General features: G+C 42.6%; 1 protein-coding gene and 1 long non-coding RNA gene across 3 annotated transcripts in view; one reads left to right on the top strand and one right to left on the bottom strand.

The window, feature by feature from the left end:
• The window catches only part of adck1 (aarF domain containing kinase 1), a 983,738-nt gene that overhangs the window by 503,024 nt on the left and 453,238 nt on the right, over positions 1-27,476 (bottom strand). The window lies entirely within an intron of this gene.
• The window catches only part of LOC127526090 (uncharacterized), a 147,475-nt gene continuing 125,875 nt past the window's right edge, over positions 5,877-27,476 (top strand). The window contains exon 1 of the long non-coding RNA XR_007933708.1: positions 5,877-6,022. This is a non-coding gene — a long non-coding RNA (uncharacterized LOC127526090). The remainder of the gene's footprint in view (positions 6,023-27,476) is intronic.

Below are 27,476 nucleotides of genomic sequence, written 5' to 3'. Positions count from 1 at the left end.
GAAAAAGCGCTGCACTTATTTATTTGGACTTTGTTTTGATTGTCTGTGAATAAAAGCACTTTTGCACATTTACATCATCCCCTTGCTGTGTTGTTGCCTCACAGTCTAGCTCATCTGGGTTATAACTATCAACGGTGTTGGGTTCAAGATGGGAGCATGGAGCAGAACCTGCATTGTCACAGGGGGCTGCCACCAAATGTTTCGAGGGATGTCGTGTGCATCCCATGGCTGCTTCCCCGGATCCAGTATCAAAGGGGCGTCCCGGCCGTTCGTCACACCATTTGGATCTCACCTCCTCAAACCCTGGCTTTACAAATACCGAGTTTAGAAATCACCCACAATGCCCTCGAACACAATGATCGACCCAAATCTGAGGAATTATTTTAAATTCTTTACTTGTCTAACAGCCTTATGAAAGTGTTCACTGTGAAAATTCAAACGAATTGTGTGATAACTTGCACTGAAAGGTATCCTTCAATAAGGGCGCGCACAAAAAGGCGAGCCTCAAAAGGGTGACCGCAATTGGGCGCGGCGAATAAAGGCGTTCGTAGATAATTTAGATAATAATAGATAGATAATAACAGTAGATTTTATCTAATACATTTTCTGTAATAATTTTGTTGCGTTTACCTTTATTCGCTGTGCCCAATTGAGGTGGCCCTTTTGAAGCTCGCCTTTTTGTGCGCGCCCTTATTGAATAGAACCGCACTGAAAAGAGTGGGTGGTGTGCAGCTAATGTGCATTACTAGGCTTTAAGTTTTAATTTTCATATGATAACAATTTATTAAAAGAAAGTCAGTTTGATTCAAAAATAGGCTCTGCACAACACCAATACAAAATGCACGCCAGTTATGCAAACAGAACGGGGTGTGATTGTGAATTATTCATTCTGTTTTCAGTAACAGCCTCCACCACACTGCGTTCCATATGTGAAGCAGATTGCAGGAAGATGCAAACAGCTAACTGACACAGCAGCTCTTAAACTCCCATTGTGCGGCAGCTTTCCCATCAAGGCCACTGCTTGCCTGGGTGAAGAAGCGGCTCTCTGGCAGTACCAGATGGTAAGTCCATCTTTTGTGTAGCTGCACCGACTCCGATGGGGAGACACTTTCAAAACAGGACATTTATTCCAATAAGAACAAGTGAAATGGACTGAAATAGTTTGATTTTAGAAAGTGGTTAACTTCTCTTAATCTTTATTTTTGGATAATGCATATATCACCTTTTCCTAACACATTGTGCCTCCATTGCTTAGTGACAGCTCTCACCACTTCCACATGTTCAAGTTGTCTCCTTATGCAGGGCACACTAAAATTACTGTAAGATGATTATACAAAAAAATCTGTCTAAGTAAGCAAAGAACATTACTGTAGCTAACTTGACATGCCTGATAATGAAGGAACTCTCAAGAAGAGAATATAGCTTCTCTTTTACTTTTTCATATATACAGCAGTTATTTTTATTACTTTAGACATTTGGGAGAAATGTAGGAAGCAGTGCACTTCAAGATTACCAACTGAAAGAATACTTCTGTGTGACCAAAGGAAACGCAATTAAGATTTTATAATTACAAGTTGCTTTCTAAAATGTACTGTTGACAGTAAGAAAAGAATTTGGGTGGTGCTCACTAACAGTTCTCTCTGTCTCTTTGGATCAGTTGCACTGGGGACCAACAGAAGGCCACTAAAAAGTGGGATGACACATCCAAATGCCTCGTTATTTTGTCTTATTACAGGAAAGCACTGGCACTGTGACAATTATTGCTGTGTTCATGTGCTATCAGACTATTCGGAAGGAGCTCCGAGTTGTGAAGTTTCACCTTTCCATTTCAGTGCATTCATGTGAGTTTCCGGTTTGACTATTTGGAGAAACCTCAGGTTGCTGTTGATTTGTTACTTAGTATGCAAAACAAAAAAGCAACTGAAGATAAACTGCATTTGTCATACAAATAAGAGCAAAATATATGTATTAAGTGTGAATCATTTAACCCCCAAATGGGATTCAACCAAAATTTCATTTAACATCAGCAGAACCAATGAACCAGTTATTATCTTTCATCTCTATGGCCAGTCAATATTCATGGAGTGACGGTAGAGGTGGTGCACTGCTACAAGTACTTGGGGGTCCATATCAATGACAGGCTGGATTGTTCAACTAAAACAGAGGAACTATATACTGTATGAAAGGGCAGAGCAAGTTCTTCTTTCTCATGAGATTGCTTTCCTTTATTGTGGGAAGTGACATCCTTCACATCTTCTAAAACTCTGTGATGGTCAATGCAGTTTTCTACACTGTGGTGTGGTGGGCTGGTAACATCACTTCAGGAGAGGCCCACCGAGTTAACAAGCAAATTAAAAGGGCAGGCTCAGTTATGGGACACACTCTGGACCCCCTGGAAGTCTTAGCAAAGGAGAGAATTAAAACAACACTGAGTGCCATTACCAAGTACGCTGCACATCCTCTCTCTGACACACTAACACTGAGGACTTTCAGCCAATAAATCATTTAGCAGAAACGCTACGGGGGCTTCTTTATACTAACAGCAATACACCTGCACAATGCCCTGCTGGTGTATGTTTGTCAAGGGTTTGTTGTTTGTCAAATTATTTATACATTTTTCTCCTGAAGACAAAGAAAGAAAGTTAGTTGATTAGTTGCAGAGTGCTATATTATGGCTGTGCTTTGTATCTGTGCTTGATGCTGTGAGAAACACTCACCTGAAGAGTTTCCCACAAAACAGAATAAGAATCCTCTTGTTTTGCAGACTTGCATCTGAGCATATATTGTGTTGGGTGTTTGGAGAGCTGGAGCACCCCCTGGTGTCCACAATGTGTCTATCTATCCGCTGGGACTGCCAAGTCAGATGTTTTTCTTTTACTTTTTGTTTGTTTTTTTTTGTCATTCTGGTGTATGTTTGTCAGGGGTTTGTTGTTTGTCAAATTATTTATACATTTTTCTCCTGAAGACAAAGAAAGAAAGTTAGTTATTAGTTGCAGAGTGCTATAATATGGCCGTGCTTTGTATCTGTGCTTGGTGCTGTGAGAAACACTCACCTGAAGAGTTTCCCACAAAACAGAATAAGAATCCTCTTGTTTTGCAGACTTGCATCTGAGCATGTATTGTGTTGGGTGTTTAGGGAACTGGAGCACCCCCTGGTGTCCACAACGTGTCTATCTATCTATCTATCTATCTATCTATCTATCTATCTATCTATCTATCTATCTATCTATCTATCTATCTATCTATCTATCTATCTATCTATCTATCTATCTATCTATCTATCTATCTATCTATCTATCTATCTATCTATCTATCTATCTATCTATCTAAACAACCCTAGTGTGAATGTCGTGTGAGAGGGATGGCCATCCTGCCCAGGACGGAAAATTGGTTTCAGGCCATAAAGGGAGGCCACAATGGAAGGACATTATTCATATACTCCCCTGAACAGGTCCAAGGGAAATTTTCAACATACCAGTTACAGAAATGCATCAGAATCATGTAAATTTAATTCACAATGACTAAAGGAAGTGGAATTTTAACAATACAAAGATGATAGGATGATACTAAAAACTGGATTAATAACTGGGTCACACAAGCACTACAAATAAAAGAAATCTTCTGTAAGCAGTGTGGTACCCGGATGGGGGTGGTACCCAGCCGGGACGCCCGAGAAGATCGGAGGAGGGCTTGTGCCTCCTTCAGACCTTGAGGGGGCGACCACCCTGGGGGCCACGGGTACAGAGCTGGGAAGCTCAACCCTATAGGGGCCCGTGGTCACTGCCAGGGGGACCCCAACACCTGGAGGACCCTGGACCTCAGCACTTCCGCCACACCAGGAAGTGCTGGGGGGGAAGAGGAACAGGGACACCGGGAGTGCTTCCGGGGATACAGCCGGCACTTCCGCCACACTGGGGCGTGTCGGTGGGAGATTGCCAGGGACACAACTGAAGCACATCCGGGTGCTTATTTAAAGGGGCCGCCTCCCTTCAGTGGATGACTTGAGTCGGGAGTGAAGTGGACAAAGTTTCTGGAGGGGAGAAGGAGGCGGTCTGAAGACATAGAAGCAACGGCATTGTGTATTGGCCTGGACTGTGGGGTATTGGGGTCTGTGTGAGTGACTTCTTATATTATGGAGTACCTCAATAAATGTGTGTGGGGTAATACAAACGTGTCTGCCTGTCTGTGTCCGGGTCAAGTTCCACAGCAGTAAGTGTCAGAAAACAAAATCACTTCCTAATTGTCAGAGCAAATGGTGTTCAGATTAGAATGGTTAGTTTAAAAAAGAAATCTGATTTAAATATGGAAAAAAATTATACATTGGCCATAGCATGAGTGCAGTATATGGTGTGAATTTACCAAGATGCAATACTGCTACTGCATTTGAAGATTTCAAGCTTTAAAAACTCAAAGTCTGACCTTTGGATTTAGCTCAAAATTCACAAAAGCCAAAGTCTTAAAGGTGCATTCCAACTTTTGCTAACTTCTGGCCACAATATGGCTGTTATTGACATTGGCCTTAAAAATATTCAACATAGAAAACACCTAGGAATTATAATTACAAGAAAAAAGGTCTCTTTGAACATAATTTTTGGTAATTAAACAAGATGTTAATATATGATTCTCTCTACTTCTTGTTAATGTTCTGTGTGCAATAGAAGAAGTAGCAGAGACTTTTAAATACAGAAACAGAAGATGAAATATGGTCAAAATGAGCAAAATTCATAACCAGAAAGTCTAACAATGAAAATAATTAACCAGAGAAACTATTTTTTTGAAGTAAAAAACCCTAAAAAGAACAGTTAAATCATTCAGAAAGGCTACCGAAAATTAAATAAGAATTAAATCAGAATGTCAATCATAACACATACCAACAAAAGCATAGTAGCAGAAGTCAAATGGTAGCACCCTTCAAAAAACAAAATGACGTTGTTGGAGATTTATTTTTAACATTGTTAAAAACTCATGAAAAGCAGACCTCCAGTTGCATGCATTTTTCTGCTGTTCTCGTTCTTACATCCTGTATCCAACAATAGATACTCAGCAGATGGTGCTGCTGTTCTTCTTCCTATTATGATGTTCTTGGTCTCTGCAATTTGCTCCATGATCAGCAGATATTGCTGGTCTTTTTCTTTCCACCATGTAACTTTCTTTATTGATCTCAGGATCTCTTGGAAAAAGCGAGTCTCAGATTCTACTGTAAAGAGGAGATTTTGTGCTTGGGCGAGTGGAGGTTAGGAAGCCATTCCTTACAGGACAAAATAGGACCTTGAAATACCGGCTGTGGACTACTGCAGACTGGACAAAGTCTCCCCTTCACAGTAGAAACTGACACTTGCATTTTTCAACCACTGTTAAGCTGTGCTTGAAGCTGTTGAGCTGTGAGGCGCCTATCTCATGACCCTCAGAAACTTGTCTTCTGATTGGGTTGTGACTTGGGGGTCATCCAGATCTCCTCCTATCAGTGTTTTTTCCTGTTTCCAATTACCTTTGGATTATGTAGGACACTATACTCACTGATACTTTGATTTTTTGCGGTTTCTCTAAATCAGGGGTCTCCAACCTTTTTTCGCCTGAGAGCTACTTTTATAAAATGAAAATGGCCGAGAGCTACTTGTGTTTTCTAACATTCATTCTCATAGCTTATTTCAACCCAAACGAACAGAATAAGCTTTTTTGTTTTGCCCGAACATTTACAAAATGTTGGTGTCCACAACTCACATTTGGCATTAAAACATCACAAAAAATATTTAGTTCACCTGCAAGTGCATTTTGTATGTCTGTATGCATTTTCTAGTGTATTTCACACCATTGAATTAAAGCATGAATGCTGTCAAAACAAAACAATGCAATTCCAAATGCACAGATATTCCTTATTCATTTGTCATTTTGTTCCATGTCACTGTGTCACTTTATTCACAGGTCCAGTTGCATGTGTGATGTGTTTTTCAGTTAGTCAGATGACTGGCACTGCATGGAGTCAACAAGAGAGGCAGGTGTCTGGTGGAGTGGAGCCACTGAGGTTCACTCTTATGGAGTCATTTAAATGTTCGTCTGTCAGTCGTGTTCTGAACTTTGATTTCATGACATTCATGTCAGACTCACAGAGGTATGGAGACCCAAACAAAGCAGACATTTTCAGAGCTGCTTAGTGAAGATTCTTATAAGTTATCTGGCTCCACTAAGCTCCAGAAATGCTGAGAATGCTGTTGAGACTTTAAGTGCACATTATTTTGAAGGTTTACTAATATATAATATGTAAAATCCAATGTCTCTCTGTCTGTCTGTCCGCTTTTCACAAGAGAACTACTTAACAGATTTAGATCAGGTTTTTTTCTATAATTTTCTTGAACATTCCAGTTGATTTTGCGACTTCGCTCATTTCGCTATGATTCAGTGTTCGTTTGTGGTACCGATTTATTTGCGCGAATCTGAGAAACACGTAGCGGGCTGAGGGGAGGGGGCCTTCCTCACCAACTCGCCAGCTTCGGGTCGTGTTCCTTAACTCCACTTAGCTAGCAAACGAGAGAACACTTGAATTCAACTTTGTTTGAGATTTAAAATAAAGTGTTACTTAGGTCTTGATGAGTTTGAGTCCGGATATTCTCTTAAGTGTATGCCACATTGAAAAGATAGATTGCAGTAAAGATTGTGGATCGCGATTTTGTGTTAAAAGGATCGTGATATGATTTTTTGGACTAATCAAGTTTTCAAATTTATGTAGGATTCATTAACCCTACATTACCCTTCATTAACCCTTTGGCAAGCTACCAGTAGCTCGTGAGCGACATATTGGAGACCCTTGGTCTAAATGAAAGTCCTGCACGTCTAAGGGTAGTAACGCTCTGTCTCATTTAATTTGTTAGTTATCGTTTTCTGGGCATTATCACTGGAATTTGCAACTTTCTACGGTGTAATATTGTCCAATTAGTACTTCCCAGGGTGTAGTAGCCCAGTCTTTAAGACAGGCAGAGGGTTTTTAAGTGATCAACAGAAGTTGGGACACATGTGCAAATTGTTTGCCACAACTTGCAAGGCTTAATTTACTTTAATTGCTGGAGAACATCTGGAGGTTGTAGCCTATTTGTTGTTCCCTGATGAAGGCCCCTTTGTAATATTCTGGAATTTTCATTTTTTCAGTTTTTGTTAACCTAAAGTTTAAACTTAAACCCCTGGAAGTTTACTGCTTACTTTTTCACCATTTTAGGTCATTCATTGCATTTCAACTGATTAAATTTGAAGAAAAATAGAAAATGCTTTTGACCGGTACTGCGTATATTTATATATATATATATATATATATATATATATATATATATATATATATATATATATATATATATATATTGTGGTGCCTGGTGGGCGTCCATGCCCGGCCGGGACGCCCAGGAGGAGTGGAGGAGGGCTTGTGCCTCCTCCAGGACACGAGGGGGCATCCTCCCTGGTTGTATTGGGGGCCACGGGTACAGAGCTTGGAAGCTCTACCCTGTAGGGGCCCGCGGCCACCGCTGGGGGTGCCCTGATGCCTTGGGGACCCTGGACCCCAGCGCTTCCGCCACACCAGGAAGTGCTGGGGGGAAGAGAAGAAGGGACACCCGGAGTGCTTCCGGGTACACAGCCGACACTTCCGCCACACTGGGGAGTGTCTGTGGAAGATTGCCGGGGAGCACCTGGAGCACATCCGGGTGTGTATAAAAGGGGCCGCCTCCCTCCAGTCAAGGACAAGAGTCGGGAGGAAGTAGGATGATGTCAGGAGGAGGACAAGGAGGCGGCCTGAAGAAGGCATTGTGTTGTGGCCAGGACTTTGGGGTCTTTGGGGCATGTGAGCACAGTTTGCACAATGTAAATAATATTGTAAATAAATGTGTGTTGGGTGGCATGAACGTGTCTGCCTATCTGTGTCTGAGCCAGTCTCCACAATATATATATATATATATATATATATATATATATATATATATATATATATATATATATATATATTTATATTTATATATATATATATATGTTCCGGGGGAGCAACCATGGGTGGCTCAATACCTTCCCCGGGATGCTTGATGGCAGCCTCCCTGGCCGAATGTGATTCCCCAACCTCCCGCTGGGCTCCAAGGGAGATGGAGTCCTCCACAGCCTGGTTGAGACCCGGGGTAGCCACTGGGGGGGGGGGGGGCTGTCTGGCTTCAACAGCCGGGCTGGATGAGTCTTCAGCCCCACCCGGAAGTGCATTTGGGACCAGGTGGTCAAACACCTGTAACACTTCCGGGTGGGCTATAAAAAGTGGCAGCCACCAGCACTCGAGAGCCATAGTCGGGAGGAGGAGGACTAAGCTTGAGGAGGAGTGGTGGTAAAGGAGAAAACTGTGTTGTGGGCCTTTGTGGTGTTTGGGACTGTGTATTGCCTGTGGGTCACAGGGAAGACGTGCGCCCATGGGTGAAGAAAAATAAAGTCTTTGTTTGCTTTATACGTACCTCTGTGTCCATCTGTGTCGGGTCAGGCGCCTATATAGCACCTTTGTTACATATATATTGCATATATCCTGCATATATATGCTTGTCCGAGGGATACCCCAAGGACTCATCCAAGGTTTGTAAAACCCCATCAGGGCAAGAGGGTATATTGTCACTAACAGGCTTGTCTCATTTTCCTCAGCACAGAGAAAACACCCCCTAGGGGCACTGAGCACACCCCTTCTGGTGGGAACACTATAAAAGAGAGATGGATATTGGTGTCTCATTTGGAGCAGAATCTTAGGGAAAACAGATTTCCCTAATTTTCCTTTCATGTAGCCATAGAGAGGATTTATGTTCATTATTGTGTCATCGAACGCCTGTTTACTTAATTTACCCAAAAATTAAAGGGCATCCCAACACTTTGTATGAGCGCCTATGTTTCCTCTACTCCTCCACAATAGAATATATATAGGGCCGTGTTGATGGCAATTGTAGTCTCTGCATCAGCGCTGGTTTTTGGGTTGCCCCCATCAATTAACGCCCCTCGCCCTCATCCTATATTTAAGATTGGAAAACATACATGCAAAGTTTTGTGAAAATCAATTCAGCCATTTTGGAGTAATTGGCGAACAGAGAAACAGACAAATAAAAAGATTACACTTTTATCGATATAGATAAACAATGCTATCAGATGTAAAAAATAAAGTCCACATTGCCAGTCCGTTACATTCTTATTATAGAGCACATACTCGAGATCCCTGCAATAAAATGAAATGGAACCAGATAATCAACCTTCGTAATGTATATATATTCGTCAAAATCAGAAAAATAAGACTAATTGAATTCTACTTTTTTCCAGATGGAAATCAATTTAAACTCACACACAACTCAATGAAAGCTTTACAGTAAGGGCACATTAAGGAGGACTAAACGTATTCTTTATGTAAAAAGTGAGCATTAGGCATATCAAGGCTAGTTTGTTGCTAAAAGCTTTTTCTTGCATGCTAACAGCCTAGGGGCAGCAGCCTTTAAAATATGCATTAAAATGTCTCGGGGTGAGCTGACACACGACGAGCTGACAAATTGTTCAATGTACTTTACTACTTCTTGTGTTAAAACCCCTTTTTGACCTGGAGTCTCCAGCTAAGGCTACTCACCTTGTAGCCATGCCCTATGGAAGCTCTTATGTCACACTTCAGATTAGACTCTGTGCTGACCTTAAAGCCTGGCATCTTTGCCATTTTGATTTTAACCGATTCAGACAAAACACACACTTGCACTTCTTTGCTTTAAACACAAGTGTTATTATTATTATTCCTCTGTACATAGCTTAGCGCTCAGATACATTTCCCTGCTTGTCTTTAGTGCTGCCGCGTATTTCTCATATAATTTTATAGCTTGTAATAAAACCTCTGGAGCCAAGTAGGTCATTCTATTACAAGGCTGACATTATTTCAAATCCTTCTGTCTAGAAGGATAGGTGTTGGGTTAAATTCACAACATTTTCTGAAACTGAAAGCAATAACTGTAAATATAAAGTGGGGATTTTGTGCTGCTGAGCTGCTAAGCTGCACTGTAAATACAGAAAAAACTCAGAGGATAATAAAGTCAAGCCAAAGGACCTTTGCTCACTATATCACCATATTCCCAGATATTATGGGTGACAGCAATACCACATTCCTATCGACACTTGGCTGCAGCCTCTCTCGAGGTTCAATGCTGAGACAATTCTTTTTTCTATATGCAATTTAATTCTTTCTTACTACACCCTAAAGTACAATGAAGGGTATTTATAGTTGGCTCCACTGGCACAGAAACAAGCAACAGTAAAACTTGACATGATACAATGACTCAAAACCTACTACGATATTCTCAAACCTTCTTAATGCTCTTCAGGCATGGCAGGCAAGAACCAACGCTGTACGCTCATGGATGACCAAGTCCCATGAAGTGTCCGCTCTCGCACACACCTTTACTCATACAGAGGCCAATCTGGACTCTCCAATTAACCTTAGACACACATATGTGGTGATGTGGGACAGAAACTGGAACAGCCGGGGCTAAACCCACATAGACAAGGGGAGAACCAGTGCTGGATTTGAACACAGGAGGATGGATCCATGAAGCAGCAGAACTAACTAATGTGCCACCATGCAGGCCACAATGGAACAACAGACACAATTTACCAAACATAGCAATGGTAATTAATAGAAAAAAATATCAATAAATATGCAAGAAAATTACACATACAAATGTGTAACAATCAGACAGCTATAGATGGTTTATAACACTGAAACAGCATTCAGTGTATCAACTTTAGGTGTTGGTGTTTTGAAATTCACTAACTCTCTTTGGATGTTAACAACATTCCATTGTTTTTTTGCCAACAAAATATCATCTCATTTTTTGAAACCACTTTTCTTGATGAGGATCACAATGACATCAGACCAAGCAAATCAAGCCAGACTCCTTTGTCCCCAGTTACTGACTCCAGCTTTTCCTGGGTAATTTCCAAGTGTTCTCAAGCCAGCTGGAAGATATAATCCCTCCAGTGTGTCCTGGGTCTTGCAGCAGGGCCTCCACCCAGTGGGACGAGTCTGAAACAACTCTAGGGAAAGAACACCCTGGGGGGATTCTCATTTCTGCTGCTGGTACTCACAATCTCATTCTTTCAGTCATTACCCATAGCTCATAACCATAGGTAAGGACAGGGATGAAGACCAACATGTAAACTGAGAGTTTTGTCTTTAGTCTCAGCTTGTACTTCACCACCATGGACCATATTGTGACAACAATACAGCTGCTGCTGCTCCAGTCTACTTGTTAATCTCACATTCTCATTTTTCATCACTCATGAACAAAATCCTCCAGTAAGGGTAGTGGTTCCCCCTCACCCGTAGAGAGCAATTCAATCTTTATTGAGAGAGGACCATGACCTCTGACTTGGAAGTGCTGAGCCCCATGTCAGCCACTTCACACTTGGTAGCGAATCACTCAATTGCATGCCAAAGGTCACAATGAGATCAGGCAAAGAGGACAACATCATCTGCCTAAAACAACAATGCTGCCCCTAGCCTCCCCAACTGGATACCATCACGTTCTTGGCTATGCCTTGATATCTTGTCCATGAAAACCACAAACAGGAGCCTTGATGGAGCCCAAAACCCACAGTGAATGAATTTGAATTGTCCCTTTGTATGTTTTGTGGGAGGTGCTGCAGGAATATGGGGTAACAGGGACATTTTTATAATAATAATAATAATGCATTTTATTTATAGGACACTTCACATTTGTAGAAAATCTCAAAGTGCTACATAAAAAGTTTAAACAAAGGCAAAACAAGATAAAAACAGAGATAAAACTGCAATAATTAGTAGAATTCTTGTTAATAAGCTTTCCTAAATAGAAAAGTCTTTAGCTGTTTTTTAAAACAGCCCACAATCTGCTGTGTTCTCAGGCTGTCTGGTAGGACATTCCAGAGCTGTGGAGCAGCGGCTGCAAAAGCTCGGTCACCCATTGTACGAAGTTTGGTCACAAGGGGGCGAAGGCGGTGGGTATTTGCAAAACGGAGGTTTCTTGTAGTGGATTGTAGTATAAGGAGTTCCTTAAGATATTGTGGAGAATTTCCATGGATACACTGGTGAGTAAGCAGACAAAATTTGTACTCAATATTGAGCTGAATAGGAAGCCAATGAAATGACTGAAGGATTGGTGAGATATGTTCATATTTCCGCACCCTCATCAGGATCCTTGCAGCACTATTTTGAATTTGTTGGAGCTTGTGAAGGCTCTTGTTGGGTATCCCGATGAGGAGTGCATCACGATAGTTCAACCTGGAGGAGACAAAGGCATGAACCAGCTTTTCAGCATCACAGAGGGAGAGGTAGGGACAGAGTTTGGCTATGTTTCGAAGAGGAAAGAATGCAATTTTACAGAGGTGATGGACATGTGTATCAAATGACAAATGGGAGTCTAATTTGACACCCAGATTTGTAACAGAAGGGGAGAGGGCAATGGTACGGTCTGAAAAGGAAATACAATTTACGGAGGAACGAAGTTGATGGGGGGATGCCAATTAAAACAGCTTCAGTTTTAGTGCTGTTCAGCTTGAGGAAGTTCTTGGACATCCAGGCCTCAATCTCATCCAAGCAGGAGGAAAAGGTTAATGGAGGTGTAAGAGAAGTCGAATCCAGTCTCACATAGAGCTGCGTATCATCGGCATAACAGTGGAATGAAATTCCATGTCTGCCGATGATGTGACCCAGGGGTAGAAAATAGATGTTGAAAAGGGTCGGCCCAAGGACTGATCCTTGTGGGACCCCACAGGTGACAGTGTGGGTATGAGATTTAGCATCCCCCAGGGGCACATACTGAGCCCTATCTGTGAGATAGGACTCAAACCACTCCAGAGCAGTGCCAGAAAGTTCAATTATATAGCGGAGATGGTGGAGGAGAATATTATGGTCTACTGTATCAAAGGCAGCTGTGAGATCCAGAAGGATAAGAAGTGATGGAGAGCCCTGGTCAGCGGCCATCAGGAGGTCATTGGTGTCTCTGACCAGGGCTGTCTCTGTACTGTGAGAAGATCTAGCATTATTGCATGCTATCCATTGCCTATATGAAAGCAGGTAGAGGTAATTCTGAATTATTGCTGTTGCATTCAATTTGTTCGCTGTGGCTGTTGGGCTCCATTCAGCATCAGCACACACAAATGTCCAATTATGTCATTAGGTAACTTTTTAATTACATGAAATTTAGGATAAGTGAAAGTTAAAATTAGACAATTCATAAGCTTTCTTATTGGACAACACCTCTTGACTTGAAGGACTTCACCTTTAGCATGTGAACCTTAGATGTTATCATTTGCAATGATCAGTGATCTGACATCAGTCATTACATTTCCAAACCAGATTAAAGCTGGTGTCTTCCATCTTAGAAACACAGCTAAAACAAAGCAGGTTCCTAATATGCATGAAATAATTCATCCATTTACTTTCAGAACCTACTTATTTCATTAGAGCAGGGGTGTTAAACTCAGATCCTGGAGGGCTGTAGTGGCTACAGGTTTGCATTCCAGCTACTTTCCTAATTAGTAATCAATTGCTGCTGCTAATTGCACACACATCTTTTGCGTTAATTTTAAACTGACTTAGTCATTAAGATTCAGAGCTCTTAATTATTTCTCCTTTTTTTACCTTTGCCCTGCAGTACAATGAACAGGGGTCCAACAAAGCTCCTTGTTACTGCTTCTTTTTTTTCTTAGTGCATTATTTCACAAGATGTTCCACACGCCTACACAGATGGGCCGTCTCAAATTGGGACCTGAGTGTTGCCGTGCAGCAGGCGAGACAACAGCAGCACATCAGATCCGATCCCCAACAGGCCTGACCCCATTGGCTCCCCAACAGTTTTGACTCTTCCGGGGATGAGGCGCCTGAGGGCTTTCCCCCATCCCTTTCATAATGCATGCAGCTTTCCAATGGGTGGCTGCAACAGAGCTACCCCAGCAGAGAGTAGAAAGGTGTCCTGTCTGCCCTTTTGGAGTGCCAATCCTGCCACCAACTACCCAAGATTTCTCTGCGAGTTGGAGGACCACTTGCAGAGTCGGATGCAGTTTGCTGATCATAATGTGACGTGGGAGACCTTCCGTGAACAGGACCCTAAAGGTTTCTGAGAGTTGTGTTGGTGTTGACGGTGTTCCCAGAAGGGGCTGCTCCCTGGATATCATCGATAGGAGTCACAGCGCATGGCATGATGGCAACTCTGGTCTGTACTGGGAACTGAGAAGGATAGCTGCGAGGGCTCCGAGGGCAGATAAGGAGGCATTTGTTAGAGGAATCTGTAAGCAAGTGACACACCATCCATGGTCTAGTGACCAACGTACTACTTACAGAGGAATTCAAGCAATATGTACATCCGAATCTGTTCCTCGGAGAGTTGCAGTCAGGGAGGGTGATGGAATGGTCCTTAAGGATGATGCTGTAATTGTGACCTACTGGGCTGGCTGCTTTGAGCAACTATTTAAACCTAATGCTCCAGCTAGGACATTGGACATCTCTAGGTCCACGGTTCTTGAGACTGATCTTCCAATTAGATGTGAACCACCCAATCTCACCAAGATTGCGCAGGTGGTGAACCAGCGGAGTGTAGGGAAGGCTGCAGGGATCTGTGGTATTCGGGGTGAACTTCACCTACCAGCAACCGGAGAAGTCTGGTTTTACACCTAAGACGTCTACCATCAACTGCATCCTGGCACAGAGGGTTCTCATGGAGCGCAAACGTGAATATTGGTAGAGTTTCTATGCAGCCTTTGTCGATTTTAGTACAGTGTTCAACTCAGTTGATTGAGCTGCCCTGTGGAACATCCTAAGACTTTGCTGGATTACCCCAAAGTTGCTGGATATCATGGCTGGTCTGTACAATGGTACTGTGAGTGCTCTGCAGACTGGAGGCAGAACCTCTGCTTTTTCCCAGTTGATTCTAGGGTTCGTCAGGGGTGTGTTCTGCTCCTACTCTTTTCAATGCTTGCATGGACTGGGTGTTGGGCAAGGTTGTGGGCTCCAGTGGCTGTAGGGCATCTGCTGGTGAAGAAAGATTCATTGATCTTGACTTTTCTGATGATGGTGTGATCTTTGCGGAGTCAATGGAGGCTCTGATCAGGGCACTCGAGAGACTGAGCGAGGAGTCTGAGTGTCTGAACTTGCGAGTGTCCTGGATAAAAACCAACATCCAGGCTTTAATGACTTCTTGGGCACAGCCATCAGCAGTGTGTCTGTCTGCAGAGAGAGTGTCGACCTTATCAAGAGGTTTACTGACCTCAGCAGTCATATTCATGCTTCGGGTGACTCTTCCTGTGAAATCAGCAGACAGATTAGGAGAGCATGGGTTGGGTCATGAGGTGGCTGGAAAGGGGTTTGTGGAGCTCCCGATATCTATGCAAAAGGACAAAGGTCCAAGTCTTTGGAGTTGTAGTGCTTCCGAGAATCCGAGAATCCTTGGGTACCGCTGGTTTGACTTTGTGTCGAATGAGCAGTTGCTCACAGAGTACCAGATGAGGCACTTTACCTGCACTGTGAAAGACAGTCAGTTACGGTGTTACGGCCATATGGTGTGATTCCCCGAGGGTGACCTGGCTCGCAGGATCCTCAATGTTGTGGACCCGAGTGGCTGGACCAGGCCAAGGGGGTGCCCAGGTAACACCTGGCTGCAGCAGATAGATGGTCATTTCTGGGAGGTGGGACTGGACCACATGTCTGCCTGGGGGTTGCCAACCGAGAGTCCAAGCTATTTCATCATGTGGTGGGTGCGGCAACACACAGCACCAGTGCATGTTCAACCAACCTGTCCTGACATGACCTGATCAGTTGACACAAAAACGTACAGCAAGTACATCTTCTCCAGGTTTTCCAGTTTTACTCACACATTCCAAAAAATGTGTCAGATGAATTAAATGGTGATTACAAACTGAAGTTGTGTGTGGGTGTGTGTATAAGTGGGTACCCAGTAATGCCAGGATATGCTCTGGCCATCCGCCACTCTGAATTGAATTAAGCGGGTCTGAGAATGTTATGCCATGTTATAGTCTTCATAAATTGAAAACATAAATTCTGCTTTGCCAACAAAGTAATTGCATAACGCTATTTACTTCTGTGCTCATCTAATGAAAGGCTGGACCGTTATGTCCTAATTGCCTGTGTATACTGTAGGAATGAAAAACTAAAAGCTCAATGTGAAACAGAACAGATGCCAGAGCAAAATGATTTTCTGTCATTTACAGTTTCAAATCAAGCCTGGATCTAGAGGCTAAAGGAGCAGTGCATTATCAAAGTTCAAATTACGCTGCATTCTTCCCTTGAAGTAATTTAACCAGATCACATTTTTCCTATTAGTGTGCGTTATCACAGAATATTAATAAATAATGCACTAAGCTGTACTTGATTTACGAAGAAGGATACATTTTTACTTATGTTATTGACCCAAAAAGAGATGCAACTCAGAAGGCTCACATTTTGTGTGATCAATTTTTTCTCTATTTTTTCAGTAAAACAGATTAATATTACAAAACAAATAAGCACAGATAATCTTAGACCTTGGCATACTCTGCTGGTGGATTGGAATTCCTCAGGTTTCTATTCAAACGTTGTTATTCAAGGATGGTCAATCACCTTTTAACCCTGTGGTTTCCAGTCCCTTTTCCTGGGGGACCCCTGTGGCTGCTGGTTTGTGTTCTAACCAGTTTCACAATGAGTGAGTTATTTTTCCTTTTTAGTGGGGTTTTCTTTTGCCTTTTTTTCTTCTGATTAGGATACAATTAAGGGAGCAAATAAAACTGAAAAAGGTTCATCTATTGTCACGCATGTGCATCGGAGGACCTCCTCATGGGTTTGATTGAGGTATGTGATAACCCGCCTGGGTCAAGAGGAGGTGCCGTCGCTAACATTCTCTTCTCCTTCTCTCCCTGCAGCACCAAGAAATTGCCCAATGAGGGCACTCAGCCCCACCCCTTATGGTTTGGGCACTATAAGCGTTCCCGGCTGACCGGAAGGAGGTGTCATTTCCCATGTAGAGCAACTTGCCAGATGGAGCTTTTTGCTATTGTGCCTGAGTAGCCTCTTCCTTTGCCGCCTAAAGGCGCGGTCTTTTATTTGGACTATCGTATTAAAAGGGATTACCCGGTTGGTGTCCCAACTTTTCTTTGTTATTCAATCTGTCATTCCTGCAATCGGCTAAAAGTTGCACATCAATAGGTAAAAGCTATTTGTCTGTCATGCAAAAACTCGTGAACTGATTAACCTTGAAACTTAATGTTAGTCTTAATCCAGGAGCTTATGATGTGATACATGTGACACGATCCAGGATATGGATGTGCGAGCTACTGTGCCCCAAGCAATTGAGCGCTGGGTCCTTTTCACAGCAGGTGTACACCCAGCCATGTATACTAATTGACAGAAAAAGAAAAGCTGCATGGGCACGTGATGTCCATGCCAGGAAAGGAACTATGGTGACTTCTGTGTCACAGTGAAACCCATTGCACAGGCCAACTAATCGCTTTCATCACTAATCACCCTCAGTACAACAGAAATTCATACATGACCACAGAGTAGGAGTCATGGGCTTTCTCCACCACATTATTGAGCTTTGGGTCGTTTGGACGGTGAGCGTCAAGGTAGGCACTTGACATGAATAGACAAAAAAAGCCCAGCCGTGCCAGCACGCAGCATGTCTGTCAGGAAAAGAGCCTTGGCATCATCCAATGGCAGTGAAGGAATTCGCAGCAACCTCAGCGGACTGATCTGGGGTACTGTATTTTATGATGGGTGCTTCTTCGACGACTGAAAGTCTGAGTGTTATTAGTTAACAGAAAAATGACAGTTTTAAGTTTAGAACGAAAAACTATGGCAAAGTACAGAAATACTAGTGAAACATGTGGACCTATGGTCCTAAAATAAAATGCATTTATTACCTACTATTTTTTTTAAATTTCCAGAACATACTTTATCAGGTTCATAAAGTTTTGATCAAGGTTCTAGGCCCATTAAATCATGGGTAATTGCATGACAGATGGACAGACGTTAGCATTTTTTATATAAAGATTTCTAAAGGTATTATGAATGAAAGTTTCAAACCACTGTTTTGGTGTGAACCCTAACCCTAACCTTAATCTTAACCCTAAATGCATAAGAACACAAAATCAGATCAGCTGATTAATCAAGGAGATCATTCAGAAGCATATGACTCAATGGCTGTGGAACAGGGTAGAAAAAACCTGCAGCCACAGGGGTCCCCCAGGCCTGGGAGTGGAATCTGCTGCTTTAACTTTTAAAGTGTACTTCTAATATCAAAAAGCAATGACGTATCAATACCAATTTTAAATTTATCCTCTTATCCATCATCAAACCCACACAAACCAGTTTAGGGGTTCACAAACCCGAGCCTATCCCAGCAGCATTTGGTGCAAGACAAGAGCCAGCTTTGACTGGGAAACTAGTTTCACTCATGCACTCAGGACTGGTACGATGGGTGAGGTGGCAAGGCCATCACTTCACGTAGTACTTTGGTCAGAGTAACATTTGTTGTGCCTTTAGGAAATAAAAGCAGAGATTTTTTATGTTTGAGGATCGGGAGATCATACAGAATTCAGCAAAAAAGCAAAGTTTGTAACCAAATGCCCATTAAATATTTTTACTAAAGCCAAAATTAGAAATGGAAAAATGCATTCAAGAACTGATATCGAGAAGTCAGCAACCATCTTATCCAACCCGCTATATCCTAACTACAGGGTCACAGGGGTCTGCTGGAGCCAATGCCAGCCAACACAGGGCGCAAGGCAGAAAACAAACCCCGGGCAGGGCGCCAGCCCACCACAGGACACACACACACACCAAGCACACACTAGGGACATTTTAGGATCGCCAATGTACCTAACCTGCATGTCTTTGGACTGTGGGAGAAAACCGAAGCACGCAGATACGGGGAGAACGTGCAAACTCCACGCAGGGAGGACCTGGGAAGTAAACCCGGGTCTCCTAACTGCGAGGCAGCAGTACTACCCACTGCGCCACTGTGCCACCCAGTCAGCAACCAAGTTATTAAAAATAAACAGCAAAGCATGTCTATGTTAAGTAGTTTGGTCCAACACTTGGATGGTTACAGAATTTTATGTGGTCACTGTGATGATGTCACATGTGCCAACCTGGAGCATTCTGGGTAAAATCACCACTGTGATAGGCTATGGTAATGCTAGAAAATGATGCTGCTTAGAGAGGGGGCATGATAAGTGTGGTGGATCGGTTCCCGGGGTGATTCATTGATGCGGGCGATTCTCACTTAAGTGCACAGGTGAGGAGTCTGCGCATCCGTAATTGTTCCCGGGAGCTGCTGATTTGCCACAGCTGACAGCTGTTCCACGTCCCCGTAATATAGAGTAGCGTGAGGTGGCTAGCGAGGAGGATGAAGATAAAAGAGTGTGGAAAGCAGCCCGTACACAGACAGGCGGAGAGCGATGGTTCACCCAACACACATTTATTATACATAACTATTTACACGGTGCAGGACACAACCGTAAACAACTCCCCCAAAGTCCGGCCTCTCACTCAATGCCTTTCTTTTCAGGCCGCCTCTTTTCCTCTCCTCCCGAGCTCTGTCCTTCTCCTCTCTCGACTCCAGCCATCGAATGGAGGGAGGCGGCCCCTTTTATACCCATCTGGATGTGCTCCAGGTGCCTCCCGATTAGCTTCCACCGGCACTCCCCAGTGTGGCGGAAGTACTGGCTGCGCACCCGGAAGCACTCTGGGTGTCTCTGGTCGTCTTCCCCAAGCACTTCCGGGTGTGGCAGAAGTGCTGAGGACCAGGGCTCTCCAGGCATTGGGGCACCCTCTGGCGGTGACCACGGGCCCCTACAGGGTGGAGCTTCCAAGCTCAGTTCCCGTGGTCCCCAAAGCCATCAGGGCGGTCGCCCCCTCGGTCCTACTGGGCATCCCGGCTGGGTACCACCCCCAGCCACTCGCCACAAGTGAAAGAAAGAACCGGAGGTTGCAGGAGTGTGGAAGAAAGCAGGAAGCAGTAGGGAGAAAGCCGGTGTTTGTGTGAGAGAGAGAGCAAGCGAGTGAGTGAGCGCTCGTAGGCAGCTGGACTGTGTGCCCTAGCAGGGTGTTTGGCCGACTCCAAGGGCAGTTGGTAGTGGTCGCTCCCGCTGAGCATTGTGAAGAACGGGAGTGACCAGCAGAAGGATGGCTTGCCATGGTAGACAGCGGGAGTTGGGGGGCTTGGGTGATGGATTCCCCAACGTGAGCGTCCTGGCCATTGGGGAAAAGCCAAGGATCGTTCTGGAGGGAGCGCAACTGAAGCCAGGGATCGGGAAGCCTCCAGATCAGGAGTGGAAAGAAGGTCAGCTGCAGTTAGGGCGACTCTCCTGTTGCGAAGCCCAATGGGAGAAGCAGGGGAGTCGCCAGGTAAAAGAAGACACCAGGCTTTGTGTTTCTAAAGGACTGCTTCATGCCATTGTTTTAACCTCGTTTTAAAAGATTCACTTATTGTTTTGTTTTTTAACCTCCACTTCAGTTCTGTTTTAATGGATTATTTATTTAAGGAAGATTTTGAAAAGCACTGCACTTATTTACAGTATTTTGAACACTTGTTTTGTTGTTACTATTTTTAATAAAAGCACTTGGCACTTTTTTACACCATCCCCTTGCTCCATTTGTTGTGCCTCACTGCCGAGCTCATCGGTGACATTACCGACGGTGACGGGTTCAGGGCTCCCAAAAGCAAGAAGGGAGCATGGAGCATCGTCACAAACACAGTCGCCAACTTATCTAGCGTGCGAGCCTTTCAATTCAGATGTTATCCAGAAAAAAATTTTTGAAACATGGGGAGAATTTATAAACTAAACAGAAGCGATACTCTGAATTGAATCCTCTTTCTGCCATAGTGAATTAGACAGGCGTGTCCACTTTTTTGTTCAAAATGAGAACAGCATATTGCTCAATGAATGTCTTTTAAGGATAATTTTAAAGTAGACTTGAGGGATGAAGAAGAAAGGTTTGATGACGATAAACTCAATGGCTAACAGATCCCACCGCATGCACGACACACAGGCTTTTTATGGCACTGCATGCAGAAACAGGAAAATTTAAATGACTTGGTGCACAGTAATAAAGTGAATGGAGATTACAGAAATAATCACAAGGGTTGTAACTCTTATAATATGAGGCCTTGGAAAAATGATTGTGTTTCAGAATAGGAGAAACCTTGACAGGAGTCATATATTAACTATTTTGATGACTAGAAGAAATACAGTTTTCATTCTCTTTCCCATGATGCTTGCACTCTGTCTGCTGCTTTTCCATGAATTATCCTATGAGGTTCAAAGAATGAGCGATTAGAAATGTGAGCACTCAAGTAGGACTCCTAGGCATTCACATTTGCTCATTTGTTATTCTAGAAAAGCATTGTGGGTGGGAGTGCTGAGGTTATGTAAAACTTCAGTTTGGTTCAATTCACGGTGAAGCACTATGACAAGCCCTCAGGTACAATGCAAGTCTACATTTTACGAGCATTAGTAAACATAAAGACAAAGTAGTAACTGATTAGCTTACACAGAAAGCAACAATAATTGTCCGTTCATTAATTGTTGAGCTATAGGCAGTTGACAACAGAAGAGAGGAAAACAAAAACTCCAGTCAGCGACATATCTGGAGAAAATAAAGCAGGGGTTATAGACTGTCAGTTGTAATTATTTACTAAACAATAAGAACTAAAATAGCAATTGGCTGTTAATTTTATGATGGCTTTGTTAGGCCTGTGAGAGAGTGTGCCAGAGGATGAAATGATGGCCTGATAAATATGTTTTATCTAACTGCCTTACCTTAACCTTTCTTATTTCTATTTGTCTGTTTTATTTCATTCTGTCTGTTACCTGTTATTAGATGCAACTGAGAAGGCAAATTTCATGTTTTCCTGTGTAAACATGACTAAATAAAGAAACCTAACCTAAACCTAACCTAAAGTGGATTGAGAGGGCTTGATCATACAATGTTACGCTATTTGTTTAATCATCCTTTCCAAATAAATACATAAATATTCTTAAACCATTTCATATTAAGCTGATAGTAACTTAAAATATTGCAGATGCATTCAAATGTGTAGAAAGTGTGGTTAAAGTGCATATGAGCATGTCAAAACAGTCACTCTAATATGAAGAAGTAATCGTTTTGGCACCACAAGAACTGAGATTTACTTCCTATCACACCCTTTAGTTCCATTTCGTTTTGCTGAAAAGTTTAAATATTTTTACATTTCACTTTTTCAGATTTTCCTGCATTTGCATAACATAAAAGGACAGCTTCGCTATGATTTCCCTTCAGTATATACTGTACCTGTAGCAGTAATTGAAATTCTTCAAAAAGAGTATTCCTTAACATTTCTATAGTTAACGTTCTGTATCATAAAGAGCCAGATTCCAATTATAAAAAGTCACATTTGCTGGGAAGAAATATTGCTTGGTTATTTTTTCATATTTCAGCTTTTTTTCCCTGATCTTATCTGAATTAAAAAAATAAAATAAAAAAAAAACACAATACCCTGTACAATAAAACTGCCTGGTTTTATCTTCAAATATAAATAGTTTTCATTTATCACATGGTGGAACAGAAATGAACAATTCTGATTTTAAATTACATTTTTATTAATTTTATTTGCATTGTGTGTCTCATGTGAAGCAAGGGTATGTACAAAATATTTGTAATTTTTTTTTTAAGTTTGAAATTAAGTAGTTTATTTAAAAACTTGTAACTTGGTTGCATTACAATTTGAGGTATACAACAATTGTAAAAAACAATGTGACTTTAAAATTAGAATATGCTCACTTTTAATTGAGTTTGATTTAGGCTAATAAAGCACCTTCACTGAGTGCCAACTCAGAGCACTTACACCTTACTGCAAGTGCAATGTGATATCAGTAATGTGCTAAACAAACACACATGTTAACAGTTATAATAATGCTAACATAAAATCGTGGGAATATAAAAATTGTGATAATTAGGCTTACACGAGTATGAAAACATGACTGAGACCATTAACTTCAGGAACTGGTCAGCTATGTAAAGTGGTGTTATGTCAATGCAGAGTAGGTTTAAAAAGTACATTTTGAGACATGTTGTAAATGCATATTGTAGATACTGTATATGCATACAGTATATAAAATATCTATATATATAATTCACTAAGCCGCCGACAAGTAGACACCTATGGAAAGCACGCAAGACAGCCACGCCCACCAACTCTAAGACCATTGGATACGACGACAACTCGCAGAGCCACGCCCACCAACTCGGACGCGACGCCTCGGAAAACATGCCGTCATTTATGTTCGTCTGTGCTACAGTCCACATGCACCTCTGAGCCACGTTGACTGTTCATAGAGGCATGTTTCTCGCGGATGTGAATGGCTGTATGCAGCGTGTAAAACAGTTTGCGAGGGGTATCCCATGGGATCCTTAAAACAATCCTTTAAAACTGAGGTTAAAACACAATGAAGGAAGTAGTCTTTAAAAACCAATAAGCCCTGTGCCTCTTTTTCATTAGCGTCTCACCTGCTTCACCGATGCAGGCCCTGCAACAGTCGAGACGCTCTCTCAGCAGCTGACCTTCTCTGTGCCTGACTCCACTACTGTCAGTCGCCTGATTAAAAATGGCCTTTTGAAGGGGAGCTATGGACCCGCTATACCACAGGAACACATTGCCTTCGAGCCTGCTCTTGGTCACTCTAACGTACCACAGCTTTCTCTCTCTCCTCACTCGCTCACACACTGCACAGGGGAGAAATGCCCGCAGCACGACTCCACCCAGAAACCGTTTCAGCCACACTTCCACGCCCCTCGCTACGCGGTGAGTGCAATGATTATTTATTTAAAAATGGCCTTTTGAAGGGGAGCTGTGGACCCGCTATACCACAGGATCATCTGTGACATTGCCTTTACATTGTTTTCTTTTTATTTCTGATCCCGTCGAGCAGATCAGACACCCAGGCAAACAACACTGAATAATCAATAGCTGCAACTACTTTGCCCGCCCCAATTCCTCACCTGAGTCGGTTTCGTCTGTGTTCAGCAGTGTTTCCCAAAATCGGTCCTGGTGAATCCCTGTGGATGCAGGGTTTTGTTCCAACCAGATTCCTAATCATTAATGCCGGTGAAACTCATCCGGGATAAGTCAGTTTTTCAAACGCAGCCGTGTAGCAGATTAGTCTAGCAGACTAGCTGGATGCAATAATCCGAGATGAATGCGTGCCCCCGCACTGAGTGAAAAGCCAATGTATATTGAGTCTAGAAAACATGATCAGCAAGTCTTTGCTAAGCTGCAAGAAAATGATGAAAGAACGAGCGCATTTTTTTAACACAAGCTGGGTGGGTGTTAGTTAGTTAATTAGTTACTTGAAGGATTTCAAGATTTAATATGCACAAGCGGTAACACTGCAAAAGCAGCCCAAACCAGAAAAGACGGCTGGCAAAAAGTGGCCGACAAATTAAACGCGTGTGCATTGTACTTACTGAAAGCAGCGTTACAGATTTTGCAAATGTTCATTTTTTTCCCTCTGCTTAAAAAAACATTTAAAAAGCGGCGTGATTATGCGGCGTATACTACGCCGCGGGTTGGCATGCAGCGTGTTAAACAGTTTGTTTGTCGCGGATAATTTGCCTTTTACTTTTACACGAAGACAATTTCCTGTTCGATTGGCCTTTGCGTTTACAATTAACAAGGCACAGGGCCAAACTTTCAAAAAGATATGCATGTATCTGCCAAAACCAGTTTTCAGTCACGGACAGTTGTATATTGCTCTCTCCAGAGTTCCATCTTTTCATTCACTTACTGTTGTATCGTCAAACCCACCACTTTTAGACAACTGTGTCTTTCCAGAAGTGTTCAGCCATCAATATATAATTACGCTGCGTATGCCTGCAGGAACACGTGCAGCGAGCGAGCGAGCGAGAGAGAGCGAGTGACACACACACACATACAGGCGCGCGCGAGAGAGAGAGAGCGCTGGACACATAAGAATAATAATACTTCGTTACATTGATATAGCGGTGTTCTCAGTATTCAAAGTGCTATCCACACAGGGAAGAACTGTGAAGTGAACCCACAATCTTCCACAGTCTCCTTACTGAAAAGCAGCAGCACTACTACAGTGCCACAAGGCAGTTAAAGAATGCACAGGGCTTGATTTTGTTTTCACTTCTGTTTACAGCGATCGGGTCGTAGCGTGCATTGTTGCAATGTTACTTTTCTTGGTGGCTTATTACATTACGGATGTTTCACATGTTCATTTTTTCTCCTGTGCTTAAAAGACATTAAAAAAGTGTTTCTCAACTGTGACTCCGGAACATCTCAGTATGCAAGCTATATTAAGTGTCAACAACGAAGACTCGCTACACCTTAATCTACAAGTACTGACACTTATCCCTGCCGACGAAGTAACTTTCACCAGCGTGGCTTTCTTTGTCACAGACAATCCCGCTTTCAGTCACGGACAATTATATGTTGCTCTCTCCAGAGGTCTATCTTTTCATTCACTCACAGTTGTATCCTCAAACCCGTGCCATTTTGACAACTGTGTCGTTCAGGAAGTGTTCACCCATCAATACATAATTATGCGGCATATGGTACGCCGCGGGTTATCTAGTAATATATAAATATATACATATGTTGTAAATCCTCAATACATACCCACAAATGTCTCTATTATATAAAAAAATCTTGGGTTGAGACTTGATTTTCTCGGAGACATTTTAACGTCCCGTGAGACAAGGAGGACAGCTGCTATACAATCTTTTAAATGATCGACGCACAGCGCGCCATGCAGATCACGCAGGACAGCACAAGCAGCATCAGCAGCAAGCCAGCTGATCGAGCAAAGAGGAGGTAAAAAAAATATATTTGTTTCCCATTGTATCACCATTTAAGAGGGGGTTTCGGAGGAGCACTGCATCTCCTTAGCGTGTGTTCAGCCCACCACTTCACAACATGAGAAGCAGGGACACGAAATAGCTGGCGTGAAAAAATGGCCCAAGGATAGATTCTAAGGGCACCTCAAACTTCTCAAGATGGGCAATAAGATGTCACGGTCAACTGTATCAAATGCTGCAGTTACATCTAAAAGCAACAAAATAGCAGGATCACTGTAGTGATCAAGCTACATGCTTCCATTAGGTCAGATTATCTCAGGACACAACGTGAGCTACCACAGCTATGCTGATGACACACAGCTGTATTTATCAATTGCACCTGATGACCCCGAATCTCTTGATTCACTAACACAATGTCTAACTTGTATCTCAGAATGGATGAATAGTAATTTTCTCAAATTAAATAAAGAGAAAACCAAAATCTTAGTGATTGGCAATAATGGATACAATGAGACTATTAGAAATAAACTGGATGCATTAGGATTAAAAGTCAAAACGGAGGTAAAAAGCTTAGGGGTAACTGTTGACTGTAATCTAAATTTTAAATCATATATTAATCAGATCACTAGGACAGCATTTTTTCACTTAAGAAACATAGCAAAAGTTAGACCTCTTATATCATTGAAAGATGCGGAGAAATTAGTTCACACGTTTGTTTTCAGTCAACTAGATTACTGTAACGCACTCCTCTCAGGACTACCCAAAAAAGACATAAATCGTTTGCAACGAGTGCAGAATGCAGCTGCTAGAATCCTAACCAGGAAAAGAAAATCCGAGCACATCTCTCCAGTTTTGATGTCACTACACTGGTCACCTGTGTCATTCAGGATTGACTTTAAAATTCTGCTTATGGTTTATAAAGCCTTAAATAATCTCGCCCCGTCTTATATATCGGAATGTCTGACACCTTATATTCCAAATCATAACCTCAGATCCTCAACTGAGTGTCTCCTTAGAATTCCAAGAGCAAAACATAAAAGAAGTGGTGAGGCGGCCTTCTGCTGTTATGCACCTAAAATCTGGAATAGCCTGCCAGTAGGAATTCACCAGGCTAATACAGTGGAGGACTTCAAAAAACTACTGAAAACACATTACTTTAACATGGCCTTCTCATAACTTCACTGTAAATTAAATCATGATACTCTGTATATCCATCCATCCATTTTCCAACCCGCTGAATCCGAACACAGGGTCACGGGGGTCTGCTGGAGCCAATCCCAGCCAACACAGGGCACAAGGCAGGAACCAATCCCGGGCAGGGTGCCAACCCACCGCAGGACACACACAAACACACCCACACATCAAGCACACACTAAGGCCAATTTAGAATCACCAATCCACCTAACCTGCATGTCTTTGGACTATGGGAGGAAACCGGAGCACCCGGAGGAAACCCACGCAGACACGGGGAGAACATGCAAACTCCACGCAGGGAGGACCCGAGAAACAAACCCGGGTCCCCAGGTCTCCCAACTGCGAGGCAGCAGCGCTACCCACTGCGCCACCATGCCGCCACTCTGTATATCCAATTTATTATAATAACTTTTCATGATGGCTCTAA

Source organism: Erpetoichthys calabaricus, chromosome 16 (assembly GCF_900747795.2).
Source record: "Erpetoichthys calabaricus chromosome 16, fErpCal1.3, whole genome shotgun sequence".
Classification (NCBI taxonomy): Eukaryota; Metazoa; Chordata; class Cladistia; order Polypteriformes; family Polypteridae; genus Erpetoichthys; species Erpetoichthys calabaricus.
The sequence above is the reverse complement of the archived record's forward strand: the minus strand, read 5'-3'. Positions and strand labels throughout refer to the sequence as shown.